The sequence below is a fragment of the Rhea americana genome, unplaced genomic scaffold (genome assembly GCF_003343005.1).
Source record: "Rhea americana isolate MKP2758 unplaced genomic scaffold, rheAme1 scaffold_245, whole genome shotgun sequence".
Taxonomy (NCBI): domain Eukaryota; kingdom Metazoa; phylum Chordata; class Aves; order Rheiformes; family Rheidae; genus Rhea; species Rhea americana.
This window is the reverse complement of record NW_028186363.1, coordinates 735,641-758,746: the sequence shown is the minus strand read 5'-3', so window position 1 is coordinate 758,746 and position 23,106 is coordinate 735,641.

Genomic DNA, 23,106 nt, shown 5'->3' with positions numbered 1-23,106 from the left:
AGGGAGGTGATCCTGCCCCTCTGCTCAGCCCTGGGGAGGCCTCGAGTACTGTGTCCAGTTCTGGGCTTCCCAGTACCAGAGAGACATGGAGCTACTGGAGAGAGTCCAGCACAGGGCTACAAAGATGATCAGAGGGCTGGAGCACCTGCCCTACGAGGAATGGCTGCGAGAGCTGGGCCTCTTCAGCCTGGGGAAGAGAAGACTGAGGGGGGATCTGATCAATGTGTACAAGTACCTGAAGGGAGGGTGTCAAGGGGATGGGGACAAACTYTTTTCAGTTGTCCCRTGTGACAGGACAAGAGGMAATGGRCAGAAATTGAAGCACAGGMAGTTCTGCCTGACCGTGAGGGGGAATTTCTTCCCTGYGAGAGTGACGGAGCMCTGGACCAGGTTGCCCAGAGAGGTTGTGGAGTCTCCTTCTCTGGAGATCTTCAAGGCCCGCCTGGATGCAACCCTGTCTAACRTGCTCTAGGTGACCCTGCTGGAGCAGGGAGGTTGGACTAGATGATCTCCAGAGGTTCCTTCCAACCCTACTGATTCTATGATTCATCTTAATGTGTTTGGGTGTGCATCGGTATATGTGTAAAATGGAAGATGGAAAGGGATGTCGTAGGTCACTCGTAAATGAGTAACTTGATAGGAACACCTGCATGCAAAGAGAATCTCKCCTTAGGGACAATGGAAGTTTTATCTACAGCTTTGCCATAAATAAGGAGACTGGGTGGATTATACATTCTTTTCAGCGTGGACAGGAAAGTTCAAATAAGCGCCCTTGTGTAAGATCTAGACAAGCCCACTGGAGGAGTTTATGTGCTCTAGAGTGTTTATGYTGACAGTTAACCTGAATTAGCCCTGTGTTCAGTGCTGAGAAAAACAGAATTTCCCTCTCCCCCTTCCTCTTTATCCATACAACTTTGGAAAAGCAGATTTGCCCATTTATGCACAGGGCACAAAGCACCAGTGGTAGTGAAGAAATCAACCTTTTGAAACTAAGGGTTTCAAAAACTGCTTAATTTCGGTTTAAGAATAGAAAATAAGTCAATCATTCTACTTGTGAATGAAAAAAATTCCAAATCAATGACATATATTATAAAAATAAATGTCATTTCAGAGTTTCAGAATACAGTCACATTTTAAAACTTGACACAAATATATTGTCTCTCATCACCTGACCAGTTGTGTTTCTGAAATGGAGCTCTACAAACTGTCACGTTTCCCMGCAAGAAAAGAAATACAGAGAGAAAAGCTTTTCTTATTCTGGTACCTGCCAGTGTCTTCAGCCTAATCCCTTTTCCTTCCTCAAGAGCAGCATCTGGCTGCTAATGTCTTAGGGCTTATATTAAGAATGTTATTTTAAGAGTTCAGGAAATATATACTAAAAAAATCTGGAGCTGGCAACAAGCCTACTTCTGAACAACACTTTCTACAGTACTTCCCTACAGCAAGAGTCCAAGAACCAAGCACTTGGTTTGGGTATTCTGCAACCACAGTAACTATCCAGTTGCACTCTGTAAGTCAGTACACGTCAACTTTTGTCAGGTAAAACAACTTTTCTCAGTTTGGGGAACATGAACCTTTGAGTATTCTCAGTACTCAGAGAAACTCTTTGGTATTTTGAAAGATGAAAGAAAGAATAGTGCAGATGAATGAAATTCAGACAAATGCAAAAATTATCATTACTTATCTATGACAAAAGATTTCCAATACTAAAAATGGTTCCTGAGATGTATGGACTTACAGCTCTGAGAAGGTTGCAAGCTTGCATCTTATACTCAGCAACTTTCTTTATATTTTTTTTGTTGAATTGCAGATACAAGACACTCTTCAATTGATTTCCTCTCCTTTCTGATTTTTTTGTGACAACAGTGAACAATTAATCCATTATCTCACAGTGCTCTTTCTGTACCCCTGCATCTGCACCGTTATCAGCACTTCATACTAGGATTGCAAGTTTTAATTTGGAATGTTTGTGCAATTCCTTAGAATTCCCTTAAGGTTTTCATGCAAAAGGCACAGTGGAAACAAGAGCTACTTTCAATAACAAAGTTTTTATTGTGATCCTTAGATACTCTAAAGTATGACTTCCTGCTGCCTATTTTGTAAGTCAGTTAAAAAGAAGACACTGAATGGACTTGTCTATTGACTTGTCTTCTGATTTTTCTAACGTCTGGCAGCAGCACTAACAACTCAGAAATGATGCTACTAGTAAAAAATTAATACAGTGAACTTATTCAGATATTTAAAYTGAGATCTTTCTAAAGCTAAGTCAGCACCAGTAACTGATTTTATATCTGTTCCTTCTCTTTTTTTCATAAGCATGGAATTCTTTCCAAACTCTGATTGATAGAATCTTTGGTCCAAAGCAACGTGTCAAATAATCAAGTTAAACAATAAATGGCAGTAAAAARTCCTTTGTTACTGTGTGAATTTGCACATTTTGTCCCATAGAATGTGTAGTAAAAGCAGAATAATGCTCACCTTGCCAGCAGAACAGGAGACTTCTCTCTGAGTTTACTTCTTGAAGTTTCAATTCTTCATTGTTCTTTAGCTTGAGTAATGATTTACACCAGGACTAAGTGAGCACAGGGAGTGTAAAATAACATCTCTAGATTTAGGAGTATTTTATACCCAGTTTAAACTGGGTCCTGGCACACGTGCAATTGCTATACAAGAACAAGGACTGAAGCCATTTAACTGTGAAACTGTGAAAATGGATGATTYAGCAAACTATTCCGTATATGAGTCACCATTACTCTGCTGAGCAGATTTTTGACCTTAGTGACTATTCGTACCATCCTGAAAAAGTGGCCTGARCAAGGACTGTAAAGAAAGTTGCACTGCCTCCCGCTCCCCTACTTTGCAGGCAAAGAAGAATATATACCACCTATAGACAGCTTGTCTGGATGTAGCCAGCAGGTGATAAAGCCTCTGGGCACACTCAAGGCCAGACTTACTGCAACCCTTCCCCTCTCCTCCATATTTTCGGGTTCGTTGTCTATACAGCCCATGAATATTGTCTAGAGGACAAGATGATCTACCATTAACAGTGTAGACATATTGACAGGACTTTTTAGATGACTACAGTTCACAGGCAAGARGAAGGACCAAATCTTGACTGTAGATGCTGCACCAGTGTAGCTGGGATTTTTGTGCAGTAACAGCATATTAAGCTATTCTTGTGACGTACAGGCTAGAGTTACATCTGTATTAGGCTGAACAGTGCCATAGCCCCATTCYCCAGCCCTTAGGCCAATTGGTTTGGTCCTATTAACACTGTTAATCTCTCCCTAACCCACCAATTCAGTGTAGCCGTATGCAAACTGCTATTGGAATTGTTGACTCCTGTGTTGACTCCTAAATTATACTTAAGAATTATTTGGGAAAATGCTGGGATGGGCAGAGACAGCTAATAATTTAACAGCACAGACAACTGAGTTTCAGTTTAGTTGGAACCAGTCTAGAAATAGCCAAATAGTCTTATAAAGCAAGAAGCCATCTTGTATGCCATGTATGTCAATATGTTCCAAGAYCTATAAAAAAACCTAGTATGGGCAGGCAAATCTGCAGCACAGAATGATGTTCTTCAACGAATCACGAATTTATCGCTGGGACAAAGCCCATTCCTATCAACCAATTTGAGCAACTGGGCTGTGGAGCTTGCCTTTCCACTGAAATCCTAGATGGAGGACTTTCCAGGTGYCTCATATAATATGAAATTACATGAAAAACAACAGAAAAAAATCAGAAAATGTTTAAAATACTTTTTAAGGCCACATTTAAGTGCTGACATCTGAAAATTTAACCCTTTAGTTACAGAAAAGGTATTCTATAATTAAAATATAGATAATATAGAATATAGTGCTATTTGTAAAATCCGTTCAAGAATGACCTCCATGTAAAATGAAACACCAAATAAATAGTTGCCTCTGTGTGAGCAAAACTCATCAGTTAAAATTATAGCTTTTATTCTCAACTAGAAATTTTCAGTGACAGTTCATAAAAAGCTCAGTCCTAAATAAGAAAGTTTTCAAAGGTTGCATCCAATTAGAAAATAGTAATTTAGGTCAATGAGACTACATGGTTAATCTGTAAGGCAACATGATGCAAGCACTGTGTAACCGAGTTACCACAAAAAATGATAATTAAAAAAAAATCGGCCTAATTTTCTGAAGTTGTATTTTTCATATTTGTGGAATCATTTATCCTTGTAAAGARCATTGCTGCATCTAAAATTCTTTGCTTTCTACACTATTTACTTAAATGATAATGACCTGCATGTGCAAAGCAGCATTCATKCATTGTTTCTTGTTGTTGAGGTATCTCGTCAGAGCTGAACATTGCCTTTAAAAGTGGAGATACTTTTTGACTAAAAAACACTTTGCAAATGTTTACAAGTGTTTACAAGAACTTTACAAGTTCTGGTCTCGATTGTACAAACATACATACCAACGTGAACACCTTTGAAGTGCTCTGATACTTCTTGCATATGCCAGATCATGGATAAAAGGTGAACAAATGTATTAATTTTGTTGGAACTCGTCAGATTTTTCATGGTACACATCAGCTAGAAGTATGTCTGTCACTCATGAATGGGTAATTAATGGGTGGGCAATGAATGTGGCCTAGCCACATTTATTTTTGTGCCTATGACAAATGTCACATCAAAACGTTTCTTCTTTGCTTGTAGGGATGGGTGCCCTACTCTCACCTTGATGAGCAAATACGATATATATCTCAAGTATACAARACATTCAACTCAAGAAATTTGTTGCCTAAATAATAGTTTGGAACAGCTATTAGGCTGAGGCTAAAGGAGAGGGTTTTTTCTTTAAACTAACATCTCCGAGGAAAAACCTTTTGCTTGTAGTCATTACAATCTTTAGGAATTAAAATTTAAAAATCTTTAGGATTTTTAAAACCAAGTACATGTTGATTATAATAAAAATCAGTGCCTATARAAACACCTCACCAGTTTATCACAGAATACTTTACAAGAAAAGTAAGTTTAACATCATTTTATAGTTGGAGAAATTGGATATGAGAAAGATAGACCAAGGCMATGAAAATAGCTTAGCCGAGACAGGCATTAACTGAAGTTATATATGGCACAGTGATTTAGCCACATTCATGGAAGATTTATACCATTTTGRACAGAAGGGGTTTAAACATTGGGTTCCGGTCTAAGTTTTGCAGTTGTGAGTTTTAAATCTCRGTTGTGATCTCAGCAGTGCTTACTAAATTTTAGGGCTGGTGTACAATCCAGTCCCACCTGAAGGCYGCAGGTCCCATTCTACTGCAGGTCAAGTGATAGTGGGAAAGAAGGAAGAGTGGACAAAGAAGCCTTTGACTTATACGAATTCAAGAACCACTACTCCCAGTCCTGGCCAGCTACTTAACCCCTAAATTTCAGACAATGATGAATCAAGGTATTGTAGCCACCACAGCTACTCTCTGCCAACCTGGGAATTCTGTTTTTATAAAGCCTACGTTCAGTTAAAACTGTTTTGTCTCAGCGCAATTGTGCAGACCTGCTAAGCTGACCTGAGGGTCTGTGTCTTCATATTACAGATGAGAAATTTAGGCACTACTCAAACTACAGCATCAAGTAAAGAAAATTGATTTGTGTCCTTCATAAATTCAGCCTTCTACTTAAAGAAGGCCTTTGGATTGATTAACTATGCCAGGGAGATATTTGGAAATACCAAAGAGTAAAAATCTCTAGCATTGCTCTAGTTCAAAAAGATAATTGTTAAATAAACAGAATTTTCAAAGCAAGAGCTTTGCTCTACATAGCAAATAAGCACTTAATCAGGCATGTAAATGCAAGAGAGGCATCTCAGGTATTTTCTGAAGGTAATTTAGGAGCACTTAGGATTGCTGTTGTGGGCTGAAGTCAGTACCCCTTGCTGATTTACAGAAGTGGTCAGAAGACGTTTTAAAACACAAGATAAAGGGACTACAGAGACGTATTGAAGAATGAAATGCCAAAATTGCTGAAATGGCCCAGATTTCTTTTTCCGGATTATTGCTGCATAAAAAAGCTTTTTCCTTTTTGCTGGATAGTCCCATGTTTGGGGAACATGGGAACATTCTTGCTAATGCAGAAAAGCTGTGATAGGAAAAAATCACAGAAGAAGCTGTGTGGTAAAAGACTGAGTTATGCATACAAACGCTTAAACTACACTCGGAAAGACAGCAGTGCRGGAACGTGAGGAAGCACAGGGAAGAGGATGCAAACTTTCTGAGGGGAATTACTGCTCCTTATGTCTCTTCCTCAGGTGGTAGGTCTGCTTTCTGCTGAATTGCTGAGCAGATGCCATCACATCTTATGTCTCCATCACTTCAGGCCTTCTGCTTGAAGGGGGAGTCACACACGTGGTTTGCTCACGCCTGCTGACGGTGCAGGTCAGGTGCACCGTCAGTGCACGGTTAGGAGAGACGCAGGCTTGGCTGAGCAGAAGAAGTAATGGCGTGGGGACTTGCGATGCCATCCGGCAGGCGAGCAACGAACGCTCTGGCCCGCTGCCTTCCCCCTTCCGCAGCAGCACGGCCGTCTGCGGGGCTGCACCCTCAGCCAGGGCTTCRCACCCGGGGCTACAGCGGTTTCCAGGTGCTTCTACTGGGGTCGGTGCTCTCCATGGATAAAATGCACTCCTGAAAGACATGTTGTCTGGTAAGTATAGTTCTCTGGGCAAAATGCAACATAAATTCACTCAGACAGTTGAGGTATGACTTTAGCTTGTTTTTTCTCTACTTCAAAAATAACTTCTGGCAACCATCTGACAGCAGGTGTCCTGTTTGACAGCAGTCACCAACAGCAGTTTCTGCTAGCGCTGGTAGGCTCCCTGATAGGATACAATTCAGATTTTTTTCCTCTCTCTATATATAGTGAGCATATTTAGAATGATCACATTAGTGATTTCTTCCTACTTCTTTTTTAAAGTATTGTGACAAAATTGATCTCCAGATCTGCCCAATTTATATTTCAAAATTGCAATGTATGTATCAAGAACAAGAAGCTAATTACAAAACTAATGGAATTTTCTTGTTAACTGTTCACATTTCCATATTGAAATAATTTGCTTTTAGAGATTGTCTTACAAATATATGAAAGGGTTAAATTGAATGGATAAATTCAAATAACCTCTGACATTTTWCACATCTCTTTTAGCAAAAATATTTTTGTGCCAAAAATGAATATCATAAAGAGCACTTAGAGTAGACATAAATATTCTAAGCCAGCCTGAGACTTCAGCACAGGCAATAAAAGAAATATACCACCAGTGTAGGATAATTCAATGGTTCTTAAAATTACAATCTATTATAGTGTGCCAATCGTTTTCTAAATCTGCCATCAAAACCACATACCTCACTAAGAGAACTTTTTTTAAAACAGAAAACCTGTTATTTTCATGACTTGAAGCCATATGGTTYCTATCAGACTTTCTTCTGTTGCACAAATTCATTTATAATACTGAGGTTAATCCTCTATTCAATAAATGCCTGTGAATTGCACACTTACCCATCTGCTAGCCTGTCTCAAATAAAATGACAMTCCTCTGTCTACAAACATTTTGTTCACCTTATTTTTTTCAGTGCTACTTTCAGGCTATATTTTCCCCAGATTTTATTTTTATTGAAGCTTCAGTTTTGTCTTCTGCAATGAATAAACTAACATGTGATTGCAATGGACCATCATCAGACTGTTGACCTGATCTCAAAGTAGATTTTCTAAGTGAGAAGAACAGATCATGCGAAATGAGCCCATTTTAACAGACTGTTTATAGATCACAAGTTGTCCCTCATAAAAGTCCTTTGCATTTCCGTTAAGCACTTGTGCTTGTCAATATCTAAATATTGTRTTACATTTTGCTGTTGACTTTATTCTGACAAAAATTAGTATTCTGACTCCATGACGATAATGTCCTCAGATTGGCTGCAACCTAGTTTATATTATACCTGCATATTCTATATTGAATTTTTATTTTTAAAAAAATATATATTTTGGCAATGGTGAGTACCTGACAGTTTCCAGTCTCACACGGAGCAAGATAGGTAAGGTTGCTCTTTAGCGATGAAATCTTTTTCTGTGTGCACATGTGTGCATATGCAGCCTTCCACAGTCCATGGTGATATTAGCCCTTGTAAAGCCAACTACATAATGAGAATAATTTGACACTGTGATAAGAATGAGAAGTGTAAATCTGTGGCATTATATGTGTCTAATGACTTGTAATTTTTAATACATGCAGGTTGAAACTAAGTTGTCACTACACTTTAAATAACCCAAGACCTGTTGTTGTTTCCATTTTCAGARGTCTTGCTGCTGTTCTTAGACGAAGAGAAACTACTGGCTTTGCTACCGATGCCTTTTTTCTTTTTGCTACRTATAAGGGCTGCTGACATTTCGAATGACAAGTCTAGTTTCTTTCGGTACCCAAAAGAGGAAGCCTGGCTTTAGTGAACAAGTGAATCAACTACTGCTGTCAAATGGAAATGGTAAAATGGTAAGCTTCAAAAAAAAAAAAATCCTATATTAGCAGCACTGAGCTTGCTGCAATTGCATATCCTCAACTCAAACGTTACCTTTAGTCACAGGTCTCCCAACTCCTCCAAAGAAGGAAAGTTTGGCAGCTGAACTCACACAGTTATGCAATTACTCCCATATCCATGAGACAAGGAAAAGCTGTGCAGGGGAAAAAAAAAAATGGCCAGTTAGATGGGTTATACCGTGGAGTGAATATTGTATTTACCTGTCCTCTCAAGTGCTCAGAGGAATCAATCACTGGGTAATACACTAAGTCACAAGCTACACAGATCGTTTGATGATTCTTCTCTACCCTGCTAGAGCTAAAGTGATAAGGAGTCAGGAGTTCAGTGTTCCTGTGCATTTATAGATGCAAAGCCACCCATTACTTCAAAGGACAAAGCCTTTTGCTATCTGAAGAGCTAAAATATCCTTTTTCTAGTGAAACAGTTTGCAGAGAAGAGTGGCATGTTTCTCTCTGCAGGGTTTCCTCTCACAAGCTTTAGTATGATTGGGATGCAAAATAAAAGACAGGATGGGGAAATATTAATGATGACCTATGGGAGAGAAGTTCAAGGAGGAGAGAAGTTCAAATACAAGTGTAAATAAAAATAAGAGGTATAAATGAAAGTAGAGGTTACTCTAGTCCCACAGTTACTGTGGCTTTTATTGTGGGAGCACCGAGGGACTCCAGCAACRGCACAGATTCTCATTGCACTGAGATATAACAGGTATCTCTGCCCCAGAGAACTTCCAGTCTAACTACAGCCTCCATTATTCAGCATCTTTGCAGAAGAATGCTTTCCAAAAGAAAATTACAGTTCTTTGAAAGACTAGATAGGAAGACACAGAAGAATATTATATATTGTCGCAAAAGTAAATGTGTCAGAAATGCTTTCCACTAATTCCACTGCAAAGAGAACAGATCTATATTTACATCTTTTTCACATTGATCTCTTTAGAGATTGCTACTTGCAGTTCTCATAAAGTACAGCCTTTCCCTGTCCCCTTTTGAAAAAACCTTATATAATTACAGAACAGCACTGAGTAGCCTGTAAAGCAGAAGTATCCAGTTTGTTCTAAGAAGTCCTGTATACATTTAGGACACTATATGAATCATCTTTATTATCAGGAAAGGAAGCATCCAATTAGAAACAGACATCTGAAACTCATGAAGGTCATGGTGGACCACAGAGATTGGTAATGTGAGGAAAAAGTAGAATAAAATGCTTGTGTTAAAGTGATATGCTATTTACTACCAGTGCAACTATTGATCAGGAAAATGTTATTTGCCAAAAATGTTTTTGCTCTAGTGGTCTAGACACAGTTACAAAGTAACTGTGAATGACAGTCTTGGCACATAAATAGTTAGCAGATATTCATTCCAGAATTTAGACAGCTATCTGGTGCAACCTGATACATTTTGTAAGCAGCTTTCCGTGTAAAATATCTCACAGAAGGCTTCACAGCTAATCATCATTTGTTTATGCATACACAAGAGGATATGGTTGTAATATAATATATCTTTGGCTGATACAGACACAGTATAGGCAGGGTGAATGAATCAGATCTGCTGTAAAAGCACTCCTTGTAAATTCTGGCTAATTATGAATTCACCAGGATGGCGCTATAGACTACAAGCCCTAATATTTCGGTAAGGCGTAATAGTGTGTTCAAACTCAGCTGTTACATCTTATTGGATTGGAGGCTTACGCAAAGTGAGAGCAAGACACTGCACATAGCCCTCTGCTTTATGTGAGAGCAATAGTGTAGAGTGTGACAGGATGTTGCTGCTGCATCTCCTCATCACTGCTTACATTTTTTCAATGCTAAGGGCTTAAAAAAGCAACATTTTATCTTTAGTGAGGACTTCATCCTAAAAACAGAAAGCAAGAACTAAGTGCAAGGTATCATTACGAAAAAAACGTCCTACCTTATCAGAACAGGACTGTTTTCACAGCACCAAAGAAGAAGCTGRACAAAAAAAGAACAATGCCATTTACTGCTGCTTGATAGTCAATAAGATGCATAAGTATGTGATGTGATTTCATGAAGTATGTAAGCATAGCATTCCTCCAGTAGGGGAAACAGCAGAAATAAAATRGTACTTGTTACGCCAATATGAAGAATAATCTCTTTTCCTTCCATYTATTAGTCCTACAGTCCTCCACTGCTACAATCCATTTTCCTCCCTGTCAACAAGCAAAGACTGCTACTTCTTGCATGCATTTAGCTACAATGTGAGACAGATACCTTCTGTTTAACACTTTTACTTGTGATCCCKCCATTGTGATCACCAGGTCTGCAGCTAAAGACTCATTCAAAGTCTCATAGCTTAGCAGTATTGCTAATTAGGAGTCTGCTGGGACACAGTCAAAATATTCTGAATGATCAGACTTCAGTTTGTCAGTTATGAGTCTCTAGTTGTCTGATATCAATATTGGTACAGGTCCTACTTCCAAGATTTCCAGATCTCTGTCTCAAGATCAGAAGATTCTTTACTCATCCTTGAAATCTTTCAAGCAGATAGTTTGATTTCTGGATTGCCAAGGGCATTAGGCAGAAATCTGCTGAAAATCTCTGCTGAAATCAAGAAATTCTAAAGGGATGAAAAGAATCTTTTATTTGGAAAACTTTCTTAATGAAATGAAAGAGACTGTCTATTCAATCGGCTCTGAAAATAGACATGATGGAGTCATCTGCTTTTGGAAAAGGGTAAATCTGATTCTAAGCTACAGCAGAATCCAACTGATTTAAAAGTTTTTAATCTCTTSAATGTTTATTAGCAAGGACTGACAGTTTCAGTCTCTGTCAAATACAAGTAGTAGCAGCCATCAAATGATGATCTTAGGAGCTAAGTCTGAAACAAATAGAATGGGTGGTACACGTGTGGAGCTTGGTACCAAAGGCCACTGTGAATGCGTGAAGTTCACAGGATTTCGAAGAAATGTTGGTCAAGTGGAAGAGAGATCCACTGGAGGTTTACTGAACAGATCTATTAGACTTAGGAAGTCTTCCAAGCTGGAAGTATCAAGAGGCCATGAGAATGCTGGAGAGGAAGAATCATACTTGTTTGTCTTGTTCTTACTGCTTCTTCTGCTTCTAGTTATGATTGTTATTGGAGATACAAGACGGGACGAGGTAAACCCCTGTTCTGAAGCAGTAAGACTTTTCTGCACTTATGTAAAACCTTGAATTACAAATTGCTGGAGTTTGGGCTCCAAGGARCATCTTTTACCACATACTCAGCCTTACTTCTTCTGTGGGTATTGCTATTGACTAGTGCTGGAGAAAGGATGTGGGGCTACATGGACCTTTTGATCTAGTATAGTTGTTCTCGTGCTCGGGAAWAGCAATCCAGTTCGGGACACTACACTTCCAGTCACCTTTTCTTATAAAGACTGTTCAGAGGCATCATCTGGGATGTCCTACTACTTTTCATCTTTCAAGTAATCTGTGTGGTAATTCCAGAAAAAGGAAGTGACTGTGTAAGACACTGACTGTGATCATGGCTTGATTCACAGCTGCAGAGCTTTGAAATAATCCCACAATTCGTAGTTTCACAGGATGTGAGACCATTACAATTGGTCTTAAAAACTGTAAGACCAGTTTATATAAACGAGACTTTTGTCTTCAGACAATGTCTTTCAGCATAAATGCTGAACCTATGATCACAAATTTCTACTTATTGTGGAACAGAAAAAATTGCAGTAGGCCCTTTACTTGATTTCCTGAAAATACAGAAGTGGCTTCTTGGTGGGACTTTCCAGACGTATGTACTCAAGTCAGTTTTCTCTGAAACCACAAAAATGTCTCACAGTTTATGGCTGTTTGTAATTGTACATTTTAGAACATTTTGGATTCTCTGTTAGTCAGAACTTGATGAAATATTACAGGAATGTGTGCTTCATTTTTTAATGTTAAAGTTAACAAAGGACGAATTTCAAAAATACCCGTCAAGCATCTAAACTTTTTTCAAAAGTGATTTTTGCATTCAGAATCCTAAGTCCTATTGAAAATCAATCATGTATTCATGAGAGGTTTAATCAACCAAATTAATGTTTTAAGCAATTAAGTGGGACCATTTTCACACTGATATGCAAAGTGTCACTAACTAAATTTGTAGGAAAGACTTTTCCTATCCATGTTAGTACCACATGCAAAATATACATAAAAAAAGTGTAGAGACACTACCAGAATGGAAATTAAAAGTAAATTTTTATTAATATCACAGCAGAAAGACTTGATTTTTTACTATATTCTACATTCTGAAATTTATATACATCTGGCATAGAAAACATGGTGAGTGTGAGTAAAAGGTTCTTTCGAGTCCCTTGGTGACCTTTTCTCCCCAAAAGCAACACGATAGCAAACATTTAATTTCAGCATCCTCTACACATCACTAATTTCTTGTTCATTGAGTTGCTGTGGGACACGATGTTTTCCTATAAGATCTGCTGATGTTACATATTTCACACGCTGTCCATGAATATCTTGCGAGTGAGTTGTTGGTCCATTTTATCTAGTTTCGTATCAGACACTGTAAATCTAAAATGTGGATGTCAGACTTTTTCCTCAACATGTAAAAAGTCTGCTATATATCCTCGAAAGAGCAAGTATTCTGTAATGTAACTGTTCCTGTTAGTCATATGTATTTGTTGTTTTGCAGGAAGCACAGAGAATGCTGTCGAGCACTGTGGCCAAGAGGCTGCTAAATTAAGTGGCAGGGATTCATTAGAATAATTGTCATTGCTCACTGGCTCGCGCCTGTGTTCTGAGTACCTGCTCGCTAGAAGTTCTCTCCGTATTGACCCACCGAAATGAGTTCCTGGATTCCTTAATGAAAAGGAGTCTACCCATTAGATCAGGAAGAAAACAAACGTGAAAACAGGAGAGAGTAGGCAAAGCTGCACTAATACATGGCTGTACTGAGGAAGCACAAGAAGCGGCATTACTAGGGAATATTAAAAACCCTTAATCTAAGAGAGTCTGCACCTGATTTTATACATGCACGATATAAAGAGTAAATTTCTGTATTACTCTAGTTTTCAGTTGGACTATGCAGAAGACAAAAGGGAAGGAAGGAAGGAACTGGGAGYCAGGAAGGTAAGCCATTATTTTTTTTTATTCTCTCTCAAAATAGTATAAAGGAAATAGCAGCTGAGAGAAGGAATTAAATCTAAGAAGTTTTCAGGAATTTGTATGGGAAATGATTCTTATAAATGAATGTGCTTGTCTTCATTTTTTGGTACAATTTACTGAAGGAAGATGTTAAAGTGCAGTCATTTATGGCTCTGAAAATGTAGTTTTTACATTCATTTTGCTTTCTTAGCTCTTGCCAGATATCTCTAAATCCTGATAAAAATCCAAGTAAAAATAGAATAGGATGTCAGGTCTCAGACTTTTTGGATACATTTTCAGTCCTGTTTTTAAGCATTTCTCAAAATATGGCTCAGATTTTTGGCTATTTTACACACATTTTGAGAGTACCTGGCACAGAAATGGTCTAATTCCTCTATGAGATGAAAGACAAAAGATGGCTTAATCTGAAATTCAGAATATTTTGCAGTCCCATTCATAGAATAAACATTTGTAATAATTAAAAACCAGTTATAGCTGCCTCCAAAAGAATATGGTGCAAGTTGTTCTCTTCTAAAATGAAAAAGGATGCATTTTCTTAAAGTTGCAATGGAATAATCATTAAAGTCTCTAYATTTTTCACAGATGTCTTGACAGAGCTATATACCTAAATTTTTCTAGCAAATTGTTCACAACTGTTGACAGGAAAGCAAGTGGACTGATAAATGGATTTGTATTTGGGTAGCTAGGTAAACACAGAGGTGTTTCTTAAATACAAGCTTTGAAAATATTAAAAGTGCAGCCTCGCAATATGTAATACACCTCCGGAGTTTCTRGGAACCAAGCTTGTGTGCTCCTTGATATTTCTTGCATGTTCTCCWAAGAGCAACTAGTCCTGTAACTTAACTATTTCTGTTAGCGACATGTATTTACCGTTTCATTGAAGACTGTCACAATTTTGCAAGAAAGCATAAACTGGATGCTATCTGCACATGTGACATCTAGAAATTTCTCTCTGCACGTAAAAGCTTACTCTCATATTTTTTGATGGTGTTTACCATATTACATAGCAATATGGAATGTTTCAGTAAAGATGAAGTCTTATCAACAGCAGGTTGTGTGCTCAGTCCTGAGAAGTTAAAATCAAGATTCTCTTTCTCTGTTATGTGAAGTGCAGCCACGGTTAGCTATTTATCCCTATACAAAATGAAGTACTACCAAACCAGAGGTTCACTTTGACCACTGAACTCTGAAATCCCTAATGAGTTCTTGCTCCATCTACAGTTAGGTTAAATTTCCCGTCAAGCCAGACCGGGAAGTCTTTCTTCGGGGACAGATGGAAGGGAAGCCTCTTGGGGCAATCCGAGGCAGCTCCTAAAAGCCCATTCTTGTAGCTTCTGTGAATTYGTAGCTACGCAGCCACGTAGATTCTGCAAAGCAAAGTGAAAGAGATTCCCACAGTCTGTGAAGACGAAACCCCTTCTGCCTGGACTTGCATCCATCTTTACCACCACGCAGTTGTAGAGGTAGCTTCAAGATCTATTATGTTTCTGGTCTGCATTATCTTCCCATTAGGTTTTCATACAGAAATCCAGAGAGGATTGTGATTCAGAGAACAGCTGCTTCCTTGATTCGCCTCTTCCTGTTCCCAAAGACTACGGTATGCAAGCAGAAGGGCATCCGTGGGGTCACGGGCAGGGAGGGGTGGAAGCGGTGCCATGCGATGAGTACTGCTGTCCTCAGCACACAGGCGGAGAGTCGCTGAGGAAGCAGGAGTCAGGGAGAATCTTGCCTGCCTGTATCGCACAGGTCACTAGCAACAGCATAATTCCAAAGTAAGGAATTCAAAGCAAATGGTGTCACTATATGTAAAGAGATGTGCATTTTGAAATATTTCTGGAAAATTTTGACACTATTTGTAAGAAGCATACCCCAAGTATTCAGCATTTGAAATGGTCTAAAAATCTTCTCCAAAAAAATGCAGGTTAGAATTTGTATCCAGCTCAAAATACRATTTCCCTAAGCTCCACTGACACCTGGAATCTAGGATGTATTTGACTACCCATGGTAGGCAGAATTGTTTCATTTAGCTTTCTATATACAGCCTGTAGGTTAGGAACAGCAGAGAGTACTCTGTAATTTTAGTGATTGTTGTCTGTTTACCATAATTACAGAGATATTTTAAACTTCCACATTTTGTTGTAGGCATAATATTAGGTAGGGAATAGCAACAGAACATTCTGAGTAATCTGTTATTGTGGACACATCCTGAAGGCTAGCTGATGCTATATTTAGTCACTATGTGGTCAACTGTGACTAGACTGAGGACGTTATTTTTTGTTTTGTATTTGAAGTTGCAAACGCTGTTGATTTTTGCCGACTGACATTGCTCAATTAAAAAAAAAATCTCAGTTTTAATTAAAAACTGTGCGTGCACACACACACTAATATTTTTCCTTTTACTTCTTGTAAATAGGTTTATATTGCTGTAGCTCAATTGAATTCAATCAAACTCCTTTTGAAACAAACTACCCGAAGATAAAAGATAAAAAGTCAAAGCCAAAACAAATATACCCTTTGTTAAGGATATATCCTTAATATATCCTTAATATATATAAGTATACAGATATTCGGATATATACTCATGCTCATACATATCACCTTTTATCTRTCTGGGAACCTGATCCTCTTCCTTCTAAACAGAACGAAAGCGAATCCTGTAAAGGAGCTGAAGAAAAACAAACACAAAAGTTATTCATTGGCTGTATTTTAAGTGGTAAATCTTTTAAACAAGACATATACAACTTTAAAATAATGTTTTGAAATTGGTAGCATGGGTAGCAAAGGTATGATTTAGCATTTTAGGTTAAGCTGTGATTGCCGTAACCTCCTCTCCGTTTTGTGGCTGCTGTAAGCGCTAGCAGCAATTGCAGCCTCCGTTTTGGGGAGTGCACGAATTCCTCTCGCKCGGCACCCGGCGCCCAGAGACACGAACGGGTAGGAGAGGAAACCGAATCGTGCAGCTTCCCATGCACAGGACAATACAGTTAGTAAACTACAGGCATTTATTTGCAAGAGCAAAGGTGACCCGTGAAACTGGCCGTGCCGTGTCATTGGTTTCAACTTTTTTAACCTCCACTGGGAAAACTGATTTTGAGCTAAAGCTAAAATTCTGTTTTTATCAGGCTCTATTTATTGCATTGAAGCCACAAAAGGCCCCCAAAAGGGCCCTCAGGCTTACTGAGACATGTGATTAATAAACATTTATATAATTCTGTTACATGTGCCTATATGCTCTCTTACTTATTTCTATGGTATGTGCTCGGATTTTTGATAAACAGCATGTTTGCCCTCAGTAAAATATGCAAAATGTATCTTTCCTAGGGTAAAAAGTGCCATTCACAAAACACTCTAGCTTTCAAATTGAGAACTATATTTCAAAATTCAAAATTCAAGATCCTGAAACTTGGAGAAATATTAATTTTGCAGCCACCGATCACTGTTTCCAAGTATTATTTTTCCCAAGTTAGTAATAAACTCTCTGCAAGGAACTGCCATTCCTGCTTCTCTACCAGTGGAATGGTTTATGGGAAGGCTTCCCAATCAACATCAGGCGAATGAGGAGGTTAATTCAAATGTTAACTAAATTACTCTGCCTGTTTTTGACACAGCCAACTAGGGAGTGCTCCAAGGAATCTCTGCTGGCAAGCTGTCCGGGATGGCAGCCTCGAACGCAGGAGAGGTGATGCAGCTGGAGATGACAACATCTACATAACAGCCTCAGAATGACAAATTGCTCCTGCTCTTTTCGAAAGAGGATGTGTCTGCTGTTTAAGTCACACAGGTACTCCTGAAAATTTTACCTCTTATAGGCAGGAGAGGTTCCATGCTTCCAGCAGATCCAAGCGTGTTGATTAAGAGAAGATCCTAGGCATCCCACAAAAGCACTGCATAAACTAAAGAGGGGCACAAAGCCTTATTACGCAAAACGAAACAGAAACACATGAAAGAAGGTAAGCACTGGAGCCTTGGTAGCAAATTKAAATTATAACTGTTCACCTGAAGGCACTTTGCAAGCTGATTGGCTTGCAAGGTGCCCTCCAAAGTCAAAATAGCCGCTCGGATCAAAGCCACACAGACCTCTGTGGTGGTGCACTATCAAGTCAGGCATTGACCCCATGGAAAGGGTTAGATTTCTCAGTGAARAAGATCGGGTAGTGTCTGCTGATGTTTCTCCAAAAAGTGTGARTGTATGAACAGGTTAACCATTGAAAGTCAAGTTATTCAATTGTATAAAGTTTGAACATGACCAACACAAAACATATAAATGTGCTTACAGTGGTTGCACCTACATCTTAAAYTGGACCAGAAACACACTTCTGAAGTGAATCTCCTGATCATTTCCACATACTGTACTTAGGTTCACAGCACAGAGTGGTCTCAAAGCACATGCAGTGGATTCCTTTTGGATAAAATGAAACCAGAAGATGTTTCCAGCAGCACATCCAGTGTGTTCAAGCTTCTGATGTGTACGCAGTCCAAGCGATCAATTCAGAGAGAGTCTGAATAACACCCTTTGAAAAACACACARCATTTCAGATCCTCTCCCTATCCCTGCTCCTGTTTGGCCTCACTACTTGCTCATAGCAACTGTAGCCCTGAACAAATCAAACTTGTTCTGTCAGCTTTCAAATACCTGTCTTTCAAAATACAATTTAGACAGTTTGCTCCACTGTATTTGTTTCAGATTTATACCATAACCTTTTCTTTATCATCTGTGTGCCTCTAGCCTCTTTCAGTTATTCATGAACCCTATGATCCTTGGAGATCTTTCTTTGCCTATTCCCCTCCTAATCAAAACAGCCGACCGTTTATCAAAGACTCTGGGCCGTGCTGACGAAGGCTGACTTCAGGGATACACAGGGCGACTCTCCCTCAGCCACCCGGGTTCGGTGGAGCGAGAGGGGCCCCCAGGAGTGAGGAGTGAAAGCTGATAAAGTTAGTGACTAAAACTGCCAAATATCAAATGTCAAAATGCCAAATGTCAGCCTCACATTACACACAGCTGAGAAAATCCTGCCTTCTGAGATATTCCTAAACTTTTCCACATCATGTACAGCTGAAGGCTTTATAATTTCAGACAAATCTGCTGGAATCATTATAAACTGCCTTGTAAAGTACAGGTTTGGGTAGCTATAATTGTACTGATAATACAAACTGGGCAATTTATGAGGCACATAAATAGCTTATCCGAAGGGCTGAAGCACGCCAGCATCAGAACACCAGCTTCTCTGACTTCTGCATGTCATTTCACCCCACTACCATGCATGCCTTCTTAAGGTATTACAGTAGAAAAGACAAGATACAGTTTTAGCTAGAAAACATAATCCAACAAGGAGTCCGTATTAAGCRTGACTAATACTGCAGCCACTGAAGTCCACCTGTACCATATTTCAATCGAAGATAAATAAATTCCTCTTCCTGTACTTTGTGTTGACCACACGCACCCAGCCGTTAGTGGTCCCCTTTGCGGTTCAGTGGCTCACACACAACTTAGCAGAATCTYGTAGAATCACGGAATGGATGAGGTGAGAAGGGACCTCTGGAGATCATCTAATCCAATCCCCTGCTCAAAGCAGGGTCAGCTTATAGCGTGTTGCTCAGGGTCATGTCCRTTTGGGTTTTGAATATCTCCAAGGATCAAAACCTCACAACCTCTCTGGGCAACCATTTTCAGTGTTTGATAACCCTGACAGTAAAACAGTTTTTTTCTTATGTTTAAACAGAATTTCCTGCTTTTCCATTTTGTGCCTATTGCCTCTTGCTCATTCAGTGGGCACCACTGAGAAGAGACTGGCTCCATCTTCTTTACTGCTGCCATCATGCATTCACACACATTGATACGAGCCCGAGCCTTCCCTTCTCCAGGCTGAATAGTCCTCAGCTCTCTCAACCTTTCCTCATGTCAGATGTTCCAGACCCTTAATCATCTTTGTTACTGCATACTGGATTTGTTCCAATACATCCTTCCTTGTACTGGAGAGCCCAGATCTGGACCCAGCACTCCAGAGGTGGTCACGCCAGGGCTGAGTAGCCTTAACCCGCTAGCAGTGCTCTTCCCAATGCAGCTGAGGATAGCATTGGACTTTTTCACTGTAACGGCACATTGCTGGCTCATGTTCACCTTTTTGTCCACCAGGACCCCAAGGGTCTTTCCTGCAACGCTGCTCTCTGGGAAGTTAGCCCTCAGGCTGTACTGGTGCATTGGCTTATTCCTCCCCAGGTGCAGGACCCTGTAATTTCCYTTGTTGAATTTCCCATTTGCCTGTTTCTCCAGCCTGCTGAATGGCAGCACAACCATCTGCTATGTCAACCACTCCTCCCAAAATTGAACTGTTTGCAAAGTTTCTGAGAGCATTCTTTGTCCCATCATCTAGGTCATTAATGAAGATATTAAACAGTATGAGGCATTAGCTGTGGCATTAATTTGCATGACCATGCTAAAAAAAAGATTTATCTGGAACTGGCTGCAATGGATGATAACAATCTGCTTCTGTTCACTGCTAAAAACACAATTTCACTTTTTTTTTTCCTAAAAAAGAGGAAATACTATCATTTTTCTTTTCACCCCTTCCCCTCCTCCCTCCTCCTTTTCCTTCCAAGTAGGAAACCTCATATAATCCCATTCCTATCTGAGCAACCGTCTTCACTATTCCTCCTAGTTGTTCTTTTTCATGGTCTGTCTCACTAATTGCTCTTGGCCAGCACACCAATCTCTACCAGCTGCTAGCTGTTTAAAGAAAACAAAAGAGGAGAAGCCTCCATACTAAACTGTTTCCTCCCTCTGTCTTTCATGAAAACAGTTTGCATACCACACAAAAAAATCATTCGTGGTGTAAGGGAATTGACGTCAGTACTGTTACACCCAGGATGATTTTGGCCCTGCATATCTATTATGCAATAATTTCAGATGCACAGTTCTACGATGAACAAATGACTGCCAGATGTGAGAAGTAGTATTTTCTCCTAAGGTTCATGAACAAATTCTCATGTGCAGACTGTAAACTTACTCCGTGTATGTATATATGCACATATAGCAGCTACTTTAAGAATAATTCTTTAGAAAATATTAAAAATGTCAGTATAAGAAAGAAAAACAGAAAGAAAGCCTCCATTTAGTGCTCTTAGAAAAAAAAGAAAGCTCTTCTAACTTCCTTTCTCACATTTAATACATCTGGAGACCAAAGACTAACTCATATAATGGGTAGTAACAGCAACTGAAATTCATTGTTAAATGAATACACAAAAGCCTCTGGAAATATCACAGCTGGAAGAAGATCCTAACTTCTACAAAAATGCTATAATAATCCCCATCYGACTTTGGGAGAGAAACCTCTGGAAGGAGAAGATAAAATTGGTATCTTGGCCCTCTTACGATGTCATGATAGAATGTTACGTGAAGAGACCTGTAGTTAAAGATGATAAACACCACAAGATGTGTGGAAGAGTTTAGTGGCATGTACCCTCAGTTAGACTTTCCAAGTATATTCACAATATTTTTCAATGAATCATAGTGAAAAAAAAAGTTTTCAAAACTCTATTTCTGCATTTAGTAAGGACCTAAGCCCCTAAGTAGGGACCTAAAAGTTCTGCACATTCATTACACCTGTGAATTTCACTGTGATTTCTTGAGCCTTGGTCATTGTAATGATATACTTTGCAAGCTTATTTGACCAAACAGTGTTTTACTTCCCTTTACGTTTATTTCTGCCTCAACAAGCTCTTGTTGAAATGCTGGTTTTGTGGAAAAGACCTTCCCACCTAAACAGCTCACTTTATAGCTGCCTTTTTTGCCTATTGCCTAGGATCCTAATACTACTGATATCGCCTCTAACAGTTTATTGCAGAACAGAAATAGCTCAAGTGAGGAAAAAATTTCCTTCCAGGTCGTGTTTTGGCTGGATTTTATTGAAATCTTGTCTTCTGTAAATGTGGGTGATAAGTAGAAAACATTTCTTGCTTTATCCTTTCCTCTATTTTAATTTGCTCTTTTACTAAGCCTTCCACCGAGTGCCAAGCACATTGGACTCCCAGTATTTATGGCTGTGACTGAACTATCACATATGGAGTTAATTCCCATTCTGAAGAAACTGCATGCAAAAGTCAACACATTATTATATGACTTAGTTCTGTTTGCAGTACACTCAGCGCTTGAAGCTGAGTCAGTCTACTGCACAGGCTGGTTCTACTCTGGACGATAACAGCTTAAGCTGACTATCAGTGTTGCCTGATGTTAGCAGCAAAGTCTCCCTGCAGTCACTAACTCATCCCTACTGCTCTGTTTACTATATTTGTTGTATTAATAGATAAGAGAGTTATATTTTCACAAGTAGCAGCATTCATGAGTGTCATGTTCAGCAAGTGTTATATACAACAACGGCGTGAATCAATGAGAAATTTCTGATTTTAATCCTCTCTCAGACTTATTGGCAGTGATTTTTGGCCTGAAATACCTGGATCACCAGAACAGATAATATCATTTTTTAGCATTCTGGTGCTTCTATGATTAATTCCCCATACCTTTCCCACTGGATTTCCTCCCCAACCCTGTTTACCAATCGACATTTTATTTTTAACCTTTTTGCAATATAAACAACAATGTAGCAATCTGATGTCATTATACAATTAGTATTACAGAACATTAAGGCTCTTGTTTCTTTGTATGGGCCCTGTGCAGGTCTCAGTGGTAGATTCGTCACATGAAAGCGAAGCGGTGCAAGTCTCTTATTTTCTGACAAGGCCTGGAAACGCGATTCCCTGGTGCTAACCATGATTATCTCTACATGTCCAACCTGATCTGTTGGGAGATCTGGTTACTGGCATCAAAAAGAGAGTTTACTTAGGATCAAGGTATTTCAGGGAGCGCCTTTCCACCCTCTCTCCCGGCTCCCCTCCAAAAAGCCCAAACACAAATAATCTATGCTTGTTTTCCTAAAGGTTTATCATATCCAGGAAGACTAGATAGGCTAAAACTGCTCCCAATACTACTTCGGGTCTTGATTTATGCATGTTCTGATATTCTCCCAGTGACTGTCCCTGTCAACAACTCCTTTTTTTTTTTTTTTTTTTTTTTTTTTAAGGTTTATACTCTCAATCTTGATAAAATACTGCTGTAAATTTGCCTGGAGCTTTGAAGAGACATACACCATACAGCTTAAGTAACCTTATATTTCTAAACACAGGAAATTCTGGGGAAATCTACAGTGAGTTGGACTGGAGATTAGAATATTGTTCAGAAGACTGTTGCTTTCTAATAAACTGTGTAATATTTCCTCACTTTTAGGATATAAGCTGAAATGTGCCAAGCATTATTGCTATACTGCCATATCCTGAAGTTTTATTAGTTTTTAACTGACTTTGGAGGGTTTGATCTGGCTTGAGTTATACATAAAAAAGYGAAACAAAAACTTCAGGATTGTGTTAAAGCTGCACCAAGAGAT